Source organism: Impatiens glandulifera, chromosome 8, assembly GCF_907164915.1.
Source record: "Impatiens glandulifera chromosome 8, dImpGla2.1, whole genome shotgun sequence".
NCBI classification, from domain to species: Eukaryota; Viridiplantae; Streptophyta; class Magnoliopsida; order Ericales; family Balsaminaceae; genus Impatiens; species Impatiens glandulifera.
This window is the reverse complement of record NC_061869.1, coordinates 43777091-43788310: the sequence shown is the minus strand read 5'-3', so window position 1 is coordinate 43788310 and position 11220 is coordinate 43777091.

Genomic DNA, 11220 nt, shown 5'->3' with positions numbered 1-11220 from the left:
AATTAATATTAGTCTTCAATACATATATTAAATCAATTAATCATGACGATTTAACAAAGATAACCGGTTTTTGGGCAAAATAATCGGTTTTCATTAAGACTTAGGCTAAAATAATTTAAAAGTTTGAAAACCCTAGATTCTATCACTTCTAATTTCCGCTGCTTGTATCCTATGAATCCAGCTTTCGACCTTTTTTTGGTCAGAATGTTGGATGGTCTAACGAATATTCCTGGTCCGAGATTGATGTTGGGGGAAATAAGAGAGCTACTAATCTGAGGAATGTAACTGATCATCGGTCAAGGAGAGAAAATCATTTTCTTCAGGTTCTCGAAAATGACTTTAGACCAGTTGATTGGAGTGCCACACACTATGGAGATCATCATTTCAAAGATCTTCTAGGTGTAAAAGTGGGTAGATTCTTTTGCTAGGATGCTTCTGCCGACTATGTCGCTGAGGATCTGGATATAATGACATAGTCTGGATTTGATTCCATGAGTTTCTACCGGAATCCGAGTGTTTGAGAAGAGAAAAGCCACTCTTGGATAACATTTTCTGGGGATGGTGGGAAATCGGAAAAACCTTCGGTTAGAAGATTGAAAAACTGACTGAAATCTTCTTCTCCAACCATGATTTATTCTCCTCCTACTCTAGATACGATTGATTCGTTAATGACTCTAGCGTTTGTGAAGAACTTGATGACTTCTTCTTCAAGGATCCTTCGGGATCCTTCAAGAAATTTCCGAAGACCAGTGCTTTCCAGAGGTCCAAACACAACTTCGCGAGTTTCATGGTCATCAAGAGTTAGAATTGATTCAAAGTCGACAATGAGAGAGGTACGAGCAGATGCTAGACTCATTTTGAAGGATGGATTTCTGAAGAGAAAATCTTTCGACTTTTAGATAGATAGATTTGTTGCGAGTTTCTCTTGGATGGGTCGTTATTTAAATAGGCATAATGAACCGATTGAGAGTTATCCGAATAGATCTAGACATTATGATGCTCATTGAAAAGACATGACTTTTTACGTTACCCAAGAAAGCACCTTTTCAGCATTGAACAATAATTGATCTTGTGAAACACCTTTTCATAGAATATTTCTAAAAAGTTCATAAGAGTAACTAATCGGTAAAGGTGACCGGTCAATTATCTGGGCGAAAAAATGAACCGGTCGGTTTTTATGAGAAGCAACTACTTCTCCCTAAGAGCGTGCCCGGATTTCATGAAAAAGAAAGCATAAATGAAAGTCGAATTTCGTACTTAATTTCCATGATTTTATTAATAGATAAATAAGAAATTTACACACCGGTTCATGAAATAAAATGACCAGTTTTTCTTTCAAGAGAAATGTTTGACAGATTTTGGATCTTGAGACTACTGACTTAGGGACCCGAACTTCATCTATTTTCTGATTCTTGCTCTTTCCACCCTTTCAATATATGCATACACTCTTTCTTTTGTGAGAAGTTGGGATGGGTGAAGAATGGCTTCCTGACCGAGATAGAGATCGATGTCAAAGAAAAGACCACAAAGTTGTGGTACATAACCCATCATCATCTTGTCTGAAGAGATTAATTTCTTTAAATTGTCAAAGATTAACTTTGACCAGATTATAGGAATAACCTTTGTTATGGAAATCATCATCTTAAAGGTCTTTTTAGAGTAAACATTGATAGATTCCTTGGCAAGAATGTTTTTGCCAATAATCTCACTTAGGATCTGGAATTCAGATTGTAAGAGAGATTTCGCTCCGTGAGTTTCGATTGGTTTGAGAGAGTGAGAGAAGTAGTGAAGCATCTTATTGTGTCTTCACCAGAAAAGGAAAAGTCAAAGAATCCTTCGGTCGGGAGCTCACAGCTTCGTGCGAAGTCCTTTTCACTGAAGACGAATTGTTTGTTTTAGACCGTTTCTAGGATAAGGTCTTCACAAATCACCTTGGCTGTCTTGATAAATTCAAGAACAACCTCGTTGTTCACAGAGTAACGGTCTTCGAGAAATGGTTTTAGACCGGTTGTTTCAAGGGATTTAAACATGGAAGAGATCACTTCATCTCCACATGCTAGAACTGATTCGAAGTCTACAAGGAGGATGTTGTTGAAAATGACTGAATTCATCTTTTGAAGATAGTCTTTTGACGAAAGTTATATTTTGAAGGCTTTGAGATGTGACATATTCGGTATTTTGATAGCATCATTATATAGAAGAGATTTTATCTAATGGACAAATAAATGTATCTGTTTTATTTCCAAAAATATAATTATTACTAGGATGTTAGTCTTTCCTATTTGAACAATGATAGACATAGGTCTTTACGTTGTTTGACGAATGTCTGTTTACTTTTTCACAAAGAATATGGTCAGATAAATATTAATGAACGATGGCCAGCTATCCCATTTTGAAATAGAAATGTGACTACATAAATTTCCATGTGAAGAACCGGTCAGTTGTCTATAAGGTCGGTATTAGTGAGATCGGATATTTTATCCTGAAAAAAACTACTTCCGCTTATAGCCAGAAATCTTACCGGACGGTATTTGTTCAATTAGAAATAACCAATCATATTACCGATTTACTTAAGTAGTTCGATTTTACATTTCTTTCCGGTAGAATGATTTTACCGGTTTTAGGAAGGGACAGCTATCCATTTTTATCTGTCTGAGGTCTTTTCCATATAAATTAATGCACATACAAAATAGATGTAAGTGTCCGACCGATTTTTGAAAAATATCGAAATTTTAAAAAGCCGGTCGGTTTTATGAAAATACCGAAATCATAATTTTCTACTAAGATGACATTTTTGAGAAGCGATAGCTTCTCCCTAAGATCATGCTCGGTTTTATGAATTCAAAAATATAAAATATTTTCATTTTTGGAGGGAGTTTCTCCCTAAATGCATGCCTGTATAAAAATTTAGTCAATAACAGCAAGACCCTATTTATTTCTAAAATGAGAAAACATAGCCTCCTGAAGTGGCTTGGTGAAGATATCGGCCACTTCTTGCTCGGTTAAATTATATTCCAGCCGAATGTGTTTCTGCACTACATGCTCCCGGATGAAGTGATGTTGGATGTCAATGTATTTGTCCTTGAGTGCAACACCGAATTGTATGTGATTGTTATGGCACTAGTGTTATCACAGAATATTGGAGACTCCTCAGCTGTGATTATGAAATCCCTTAGTTGTTGTTGGATCTAAAGAAGTTGAGTACAGCAGCTACCGGATGCAAAATACTCTACTTCTGCCGTTGAAATTGCAACAAACGTTTGTTTCTTGTTGTACAAGGATACAAGTCGGTCACCTAAGAACTGGCATGTCCCGCTGGTACTCTTTCAGTCTACCTTACATCTTGTGTAATCTGCATCAGAATAACTCGTTAAATTGAAACTGCAATCCTTCGGATACCACAGTCCCACATCCTGAGTGCCTTTAAGATATTTCAATATTCTTTTAGCAACAACGTAATGAGATTGTTTAGGATTATCCTGAAATCTCCCGCAAACTCCAACCGCAAATAGAATGTCCAGTCGACTTGTTGTTAAATAGAGAAGTGATCCAATGATTCCACGATATGATGTGATGTCAACAACTTAACCATCTTCATCCTTATCTAATTTGATCGAAGAGCTCATTGGGGTTGAGGCAGTAGAACAACTTTCCATGCCGAATTTCTTTAGTAGCTCTTTTTATATACTTGGCCTGATTAATGAATGTTCTCTTTCAATCTGCCGAACCTGAAGGCCTAAGAAGAAGCTCAACTCTCTCATCATACTCATTTCAAATTTGTCAATAATCATTTTAAAAAAATTATCACATAATTTTGGATTAGTTGAACCGAAAATGATATCATCTAAATAATTCTGTACAAGTAATATGTGCTCATTTTTCTCAAACTTGAATAAAGTTTTGTCTACAAATTCTATAGTAAAATCATGATTAAACAAGAATTTCGTTAGTGTATCGTACCATGCTCTAGGAGCTTGTTTCAGACCATAAAGTACTTTGTCCAATTTATAAACATGACTAATTATAGTAGGATTTTTAAAACCAGGAGGTTGTGCAACATATACTTCTTCACTTAATTCACCCTTAAGGAAAGAACTTTTGATATCCATTTGAAAGACTTTGAAATTTTTGAATGCAGCAAATGCAAGAAAGATTCTAATGGCCTCTAGTCTGACAACAAGAGTAAATCATTCTTCAAAATCAATGCCTTTTTCCTGTTTGTATCCTTGGGCCACTATTCTAGCCTTGTTCATCGTAACCAAACCGTTTTCATTGAGTTTATTTCGAAAGACCCATCTAGTTCCAATGAAAGATTGATTAGCTGTTCTTGGAACTAGATTCCAGACTTTATTTCTATCAAACTAGTTTAGTTCCTCTTGCATTGTTAAAATTCAATCGGGATCCAGCAATGCTTCATCCACCTTTTTAGGTTCAATCTATAAGATAAATGTAGAATTTGCATATTCTTCTAACAGTTGATGCATAGTTCTGATGGGTGCAGAGGAGTTACTTATAATTAACTCAAGAGGATGATATTTATTCCATTTAAAGTTTGGTCCCGAAATGCTTTCTAACCGACTGGTTATTTGATCAAGGTTAGACAGACCGGTAGGTTGAACAGTGTCAGACCGACCGATTTCTTCAGCAGTTTCTGAAGTGTCAACTTCTTTCTGTGAAGCATCTTGATCTTGATGAATATCAGCATCAATGACCGTCTGCTCATAAACAAATATTATGTATACCGGAACCTCATCTTCACTATCAGATTGAATATTTAAGTTTTCCAATCTGTTAGATAAATCAATGGATGATGAAGTATTACTTTCAACAGATTCGTCAAATATAACGTGAGATGATTCTTCAACAGTAAGAGTCCTATTATTATACACTCTATATACTTTAATAACATGATACCAACATCCCATTTAGCGTCAAAAGCGGTCAAATAGTTTTTACCATTGTTGTGGATGTAACACTTATAGCCAAAGATCCTAAAATATCGGATATTAGAAACTTGTTCATGGTATACTTCAAAATGTGTTTTGTTAAGACGTTTGTTTATCATGCACCGGTTTTGAGTATAACATGCGATATTGATAGCCACTGCCCAAAGCTTTTGAACAACACCCGAATCGGTTATCATGGATCTTATAGCTTCCTTGAGGGTTTGGTTTCTCCTCTTGGCTAATCCATTTTATTGAAGAGTTCTAGCACTAGACAACGAGTGTCTAATATTGAATTCCTCAAGATATGTAGTTAGAATCTTATTAGTAAATTCGGTTCTTATATCACTTTTGATTTTGTAAACACGTACATATTTTTCATTTTGTACTCTTTTAAGCATTTTAATCAGATTTGGTGTAGCTTAATTTTTGGAAGCTAAGAAAATAACCCAAGTATATCTAGAATAATCATCTATAATTACCCTATTATAGTTCATTCCTCCTAGGCAGGTTACCTTGATAGGTCCAAAAAGATCCATGTGAAGTAGTTCAAAGAATCTACCGGATTAAATGTTTCCTTTACTTTTGAAAGTTGATTTAATTTGTTTACCCATTTGACATGTAGAGCATACTTTATCTTTTGAAACTTTATAATAGGTATACCTTGAACAAGTTCCTTAGTGCATATATATAGTTGATTGTCTTAAATTTCAAATGATTTAATCTTTTATGCCAAAGCTAGTTTTGATCATCTTTAGCAATCATGCATACAGAATTAGAACATTTAACTTTACAATCTACTTTGTAAATGTTTCCTATCCTATGCCATGTTAACAAAATGCTACCATGTTGGTGCTTAACTAAACATGCTTGTTTGTGAAATTCGACGGTGTATCATATATCATACATTTGACTAATACTAAGCAGATTAAAACATATGTTTTTAATAAGTAGCACGACATTTATAGTTAAGTTGTCATGGACAATCTTACCCCTTCCCACAGCCTTACCCTTAGAGTTATCACCGAAGATGATCTTTGAACAGGATTCTTTCACAATGTCAGTTAACAGTTTGTGGTTTCCTGTCATGTGCCAAATTCCATTCAAAGTCCTCCAAGTGTTTAATCTGTTTTCCCTACAAAATACAGTTAATTACACAATTTTGATACCCACATTTAATTGGGTTCATGGTTAATTAGTCCCTTAGGAATCCATACTCGAATTAATCGAATGAATCTCCCTGTAATATTCTTAATAGTTCTACTTGTATCAGGCTTGACATCTCTCTTTCTGCCTTTGAATATCTCATTGTATTGTGGTGATGATCTTTTATGAGCTTTTTCTGACTTTTTATCGTGTTCTTGCCTGACCGGTCGATTGGCTTATAAATAGAAGTTTGTCTTTACTGAGTTTTAACACTTTGTAATTAGAAGAACTAAACTTATCTGGATTACTGTTGTCGTAGCCTAGACCGAACATGCAGTTATAAGGTCTTTGATGACTCTTCATCTGGCTCACAACATCTCTAGATTTCTTCCATGCAGTAATCATGTATTTTGTTCTTTCATTTTCTTCAGTTAACATTTGGACTGTCTCCTTGAGTTTCTCATTCTTAGAGGATAGTTCAATAGTTCTACCGGTTTGATTATTTAGCCAAGTTGATATGAGATTGAACAGATTCCTATACTCAATGACCATGTCGTTGAGTACAATAATCAAATTTTCCCGGGGGAACTCCTCAGAGGCAAAGTCGAATACATCTTCTTCGTTTGTCATAAGACATCTGATTCCTTCATCATCACTGTCTGAATCGCTATGTGCCCACTGGCTTCCACCGTCATCAGCTAGTAATGGCTTTTGGATCTTCTATCCTCGATTGTTTGATTGGCGATCTTCCCTTTGATTCTGTTCGGTTGGCGTTCGGTCGTCCCTTCTTGGATTCCGGCATTCCGACCTATAATGACCTAAGGCATCACAATTAAAACAGTGAACGTTATCTTTGTTACCGTTAAAGTAGTTGTAATTATATGAGTTGGTGGGTTGGTTCTTCTTCATTAACTTTCCGAACTTCTTAGCAAACATGGCAATTGCATCATCGCTGAACTGTTCAGCTGATTTGGCAGGTACAAGAGATGTCGGTTCCACGGAGGTCACCAGATCTCTGGTAGCTGTTGACGCTAAGGCTTCATCTTCATTTCTTGAAGGCCTTTTGATTCCCTCATCACCATGGCTTTGACATCCCAAGCACTAGGAAGCAATCTTAGAGCTTTAACAATTGTTTCTTTGTTATCGTATTTCTTTCTAAGAAGTGAGAGTTCATTCACAATGTTTGTGAAGCGGTCACCAAATTCCTTTATTGTTTCTCCGGGGAGCATCTTGATGTTTTCAAATTTTTGAGTAGCCACCATTATCTTGTTTTCCTTGGTTTGCTCGCTTCTTTCATGAAGCTGCATAATTATCTCCCATACTTCTTTTGTAGTAGTGCATCTTCTGATTTTTGCGAACGTATTCTTGTTAGGGTCTTGTAGATGGCATCTCTACCAAGACTGTCTAGATTGTTCCTTCTTCTGTCCTCAGCTGTCCATTCGCTCCTATCTTTGTTAATCGTTATTGGACCATTAGAGATGAAAATCATCATTTCGTCATTTATAGTGGATAAGTGTACTTGCATGCCTAGCTTCCAGTCAATGAAATATTCTCTTTCAAGGAGTGGGGCCTTGTTGATGTTCAATATGCTTATGTCTAGTTGCTTCAGTATAGAGACTATCTGCTCTGATATCACTTGTTAGGATCGAGATCAGCGAAGAAGACCGGGGTCTCTCTAGGGTGAATGCTTACACACACGTCGGTTAATACTAACCTTGTTAGAGGTTAATATCGGTCTGAATACTTTGCAAGTTGTCACAAACTCTTGAACCGAATTCAAGCGCATAAATGTTTGTTTCAACTTGAAGCAACACAAACACGGTTTAGACCGCAATAAGAAGACACATAATAGAAGAGAAACACAACACATGATTTATGGATGTTTAGAGATAAATCTCCTACGTCACTCATTCTTCTCAAACATTGATAAGGATATTCACTCAGAATATTCAAACATTAATAAGGATATGCACGTGAAATTCTAACACACACAGGTTATCGCACAGGTGGTTCGAGGATTCTAGGAAAATTGTTAATTCGTAAAATGTTCAAAGGTTGTTTATCCAGTTGAGTTCTCTTAAATAGAAATATGACAACGGTCATATTCTTCTTCTTCAACGGATATATTTCATTGATATTACTTCGTTTCTTAAATCTTATTGGTTGAGGATCGTTGAGGTACAACTTTAGGATATACTCTAATCTTGTTTGATAATAAGTCAACATGGAATTAATTTGATAATAATTTTTGAGGAGAAGATCAGCATGCAAATTTATCTTCTACTAATTTGACTTGTCTGGGATAATGTGATAAATATCTGCTCCAAATGATATACATTGGACTTATACCAAAAAGGTGGTCTGACTTCATTTGACAGGCTTCTACTTCCCAAAAGATTTCATTAGACTTGTATGAAAATGGAAATAATACAGTCTGATCATGGGAAGGCTCCCCTTTGTAATTACCGAAATTGTTCTTCCTAACACTAAAAAGGAAATTGTCGGCTTCTCTTAATATAAATATGTCTTAGCATAAAACCGGTTCCGCCTCTTGGATCTGACCGGTAAAACTATCGATAATATTACCAAATTCACCCTTTGTAAATAATCATTCATGTTACCATTTTATGGATACTACCTGTTCTACTTCCTATAGTAAAACCGGTCAAATTACCGATTCCGTGTCATGTATAAGAACCGAAGATTTTACCGAATAAATTACCAGACAGACTATCGGTTACGTCGTCTTTATAAAACCGAAGATATTACTTGTCATACTATTTATCGGTTTACCGATTCCTCTTCATAACATATAACTAATAAGTTTACCGATTAACTTGATGAGCGGTAAAGCCGTTTTCTACTAATAAATCGATTCACTACCGGTTCCGGTTCTTTGACATATTACCGATAATTTTACTAAATTCAATAGAGCCGATTTCTTCTACTGAACCGATCCATTACTAGTTCTGCTTCTTGTATGAATAACCGAATATAAAGTTGATTTGCATTGTCTTTATGAAGCCGAATAGATAATATTGGCCGCGGTAAAACTGATCTCCTTTACCTAAGATGGATACTATCGGTTTTGCTTCCAGTTGCACTGTCTTTTATAAATCCGATAAGCTAGAATACCCGTTGCGGTTTTACTGAATTTTGCATTTATCCTTTACGGAAAGACCAAACTTCTTTGTTTTACTGGTTTTTTTCTTTTTATCATGCACAAAAAGATAAGTTTGGTTAAGTTTTTTAGATAATTAATTACTTTATAATTAATTATCTAATTTATCTAATATTTTCTCCCTTTTTGATTATTTAATCTAAATATTCAAAACCTTGTAAACGTTGGCCGCTTAAGTTATTTTATTTTTTAACACAATCTTAGCGATAGTGGGGTGAGATTCCCACCTAAACCTCAACAGAAAACCTCAGCACACAAAACCTGGTTACTTTATCCAACCGTTGTTTGGACGTGCCCAAAAAGCAAGGCCTCGAAGAGTCAACTTAGTATGTGCTAATTTATTATACATGCATAAATTTATAATAGATATACTAAACATCTCTAAGCATGTTTTCTTTCATCAACATCACTCCACATGTTTGTCAAAGTTAATTATGCTCGTAGAATGGCCTTATTAAACAACGAGGACCTCTCCATGTGGACACACCACTTCAATGAGACATTGTGGTACTATGACTCCTTTGGGATCAACACCGCAATCAACTACACTAATCACCGCCTCCACCATGGCTTCATGATGGAGATGCAACGCACATAGTAGCCGGTGCACCGAGCCTTTATGATAGGGGATCGCCAGATTTGCCCAACTATTGAAGAGTTTAAAGCCATAATGATGATCAAGAGTAAAAACATCTTGAGGCTCAAACCCTTCACTGAATCCATGTCTCTCAAACAACTCCTCCAAGATGATCTTGGCTACACGAAAACTGTGGCAAACGAAATCCTTTCCAGAACTCACTTGGACTTTCCTCGCTAAGTCAAAGTGGCGACCCAAAATGGAAAAATCCCTCCACTAAGCTTCGGTGCTTCTCTGCTCACCATTTCCATTATGGTATCTCACTTCCTTCTCGCTCCCTCGAACAATCGCCCTCCTTCCGCGAGGATCTTGGAAGTGATCTATAATCAAAGAGGTGGAAATAAGAATCCTACTGGATCATTCTGGTAGAGACACTAATGGGTCTTAACGATTCATACTATTCTTACTATCTCAATCAAAGAGGAGCTCCTACCATCCTCTACCTCTGGCTTTTACAGAAGAAGGAGAGCATTCCTCCTCCACTTCTTGGCAATGTGATGGGTGCTACCCTCCAAAATCGACGCCTAACGCATATCAATCTAGAGCTCTATGTCCACGACGACGATCCCATTCGAGAGTTTCTTCCATGGTATGGTATCAAGAAGATGGTCCATCTGATGAGCGACCAACCCATCATCATACTCATGGGCCTCGAGTGGATTATTGCGTAATACACCAGTGAACTATTCAGACAGTTCGGGCGCGACTGTATGCCCCCTTACCATGACTGTGTGGTAGCCATAGACAAGCTAATTCAGCACATTGACTTTTCCGACTATCTGGATATTTGGAATGATTGCGTCAAGATGGGAATCCCCAAGGATCGCAAGGACTACATCCACCAAAACATGGACAAATTTCACCTCCAACAAGCAGAAGAGGAAGAAAGTGAAGGTTTTATCACCTCCACTTGATGTAGTCGACCTCGCTCCCCCTGAAGAGGAACCTACAAAGTCTTACCCTTTTTGTAAAAAGCGACAAAAACTTATAATCCTAGTATAGTCAACTAGACACACCCTAAAGAACTCTGAAATTTTGAAATGTAACATCAACTTCTTTCTTTTGAAAGCAAATATGTATAAAACCTTACGAGATCTAATATATAGGTCATGTTATTTTCATACGCATTTACTTTTGTTGTTACAATTGCAATACCTTCTCTCTCATACTATCACAGTCATCCACAATGTCTATGTTGATGGATGCCCAGCTTCTCCCTTAGGCGAAGCACTTTCGTGAAAATCGATGGTACTTCGAAGACTACGGTCTTAACCCCATCCTGAAGTTTCTGAAATACGAGGTCAACCCCAACT